This window comes from Salvelinus sp. IW2-2015, linkage group LG21 (genome assembly GCF_002910315.2).
Source record: "Salvelinus sp. IW2-2015 linkage group LG21, ASM291031v2, whole genome shotgun sequence".
NCBI classification, from domain to species: Eukaryota; Metazoa; Chordata; class Actinopteri; order Salmoniformes; family Salmonidae; genus Salvelinus; species Salvelinus sp. IW2-2015.
Window position 1 is genome coordinate 6,755,005 of NC_036861.1, and position 1,835 is coordinate 6,756,839.

Genomic DNA, 1,835 nt, shown 5'->3' on the forward strand with positions numbered 1-1,835 from the left:
ACAAATCATAGCCAGCTGAACTTCACACCAGAAGACACAACAGGAGAGAAACCTTATAGCTGTGATCAATGTGGGAAGAGAGTTTTACTACATCTAGCCACTGACATTCACACCAGAGAACACACAAAGGAGAGAAACCATATAGCTAGGTTCAAATCATGTGGAAGAGTTTTACATACATCTAGCCAGCTGACTTTACACAACCAGGACACTCAAGGAGAAAACTCGAATATGTGAAGGAAAAGTCCGCACAACAGCACACACACACACACGCCCACCACACACCCACACCACACAACAGAGCCCAAAGACCTATTTATGGCTCTGAAAAGGACCGTGTGGACCTAGGTCTCTCCTTCTCGTTTTGACATTTCATCATGTTGATACTTAATCAATGCCATCCTATCTCACTGGACCTACTGGACAGAGCCCAGGGTAAAGTGAAGAACGGTGATGGCTTGCGGCGCCACACACTACACACACACACATCGCATTACAATTGCCCATCTCACTTTCGTCCCCTCTCATGGGACCTGAATCTCCATCAACATAATAGACACATCCCACAGGAAAGCTGTATCAACTCTGATTTTGAAAAAAGAACTGAGATGTTGTGTGAGTGAGGGGGTGGAAATTGATGCAGGTTGCAGTTTTGTTTTCCTCTAAATAATTGTCTGTAGTTCTCACGCACTGGCTTTTCTCTAAACTCCTAACTTCACAGGGTTTTCTGGTTACTTGCTCAACATTAAGATTAAGAATCCACTTTATTGGTTCATGTGCACACAAGTCCAACTTGAAATTGATTCTGCTTCTTAAACCCAACCTCTGAAAGACACAGCAGACATGTACGCATTGTGAGAGGTGTGAGGGTTCTGCCACCACTGCGGCTCGGGCGTCCACGGAACGCTGTTGTTTGTGGGGGGTTTAGAGATGCCTACACTCAAGGGGGACAACATAGCAGTGGCTACACCACTAGGGCACAATAACTGCAGTAACCCACGGGGAGGAGGTCAACTCAGATAATCAGAGGAGGGGGCAATGATGTGATGGCCCTCTTGGTGACCAAAAATGTATCAAGACCGTTCTGTTCTGCCACATAAAACTATGGGAAAATGGTCTAAATGCGGCATCCCGACGGTGTGGGGAAATAGTTCTACTCAGTCATTCAGCCTGATTACCACCAACTGTGTGTGGAGAGACACCACACAGGATGTGTGTATGTGGTTTCAAGGGAAGGCGTGTATCTGAGCTCCATCAGCTAGAAAAGGAAGACTTGCCTCATTGTTAAATTCCAAAATCTTCCCAGAAATCGGCTTAAATGTGCATGGCCCGTCCTCATCAGCGGTACAAGCGTATATGGCATTCGCACATCAAGGATTTTCTAGAAGTGGGCTCGGGGATGGACAACTGTTGAAAACATCAGCAGCTTGTGGTTGTTTTATGGGGGAAAGGGTGGAGAGTGATTATAGCGTGTGATGTTGTGGTAGAATCCCACATATTGTGACTATGGATGGGTAATGATGTTGGACAATATAAGGATGAATCACATTAATCCGTTTGCCAAATATAATTGCCAATCCTGGTAACAACCTTCACATTAACTGCCTACATATTTACACCATGTTAGGTAGTTAAAAATTGTGGAAAAGTTAATATTAAGGATATGAAACATTCTTTTAATATATACACAGTACCGGCCAAAAGTTTGGGGACACAGCCTACTAATTAATGTTTACTTTATAAGCTTTTTGACAGTTTCTACAGATGTAGAATAATTGTGAAGACATCACATTAATGAAATTATACACAGATGGAGATCATTGGTGAGTAACCAC

General features: G+C 43.6%; 1 pseudogene; it reads left to right on the forward strand.

The window, feature by feature from the left end:
- Positions 1 to 1,414, forward strand: part of LOC111982304 (zinc finger protein 180-like) — an 8,410-nt pseudogene extending 6,996 nt beyond the window's left edge.
- The last annotated feature ends 421 nt before the right edge of the window (positions 1,415 to 1,835 follow it).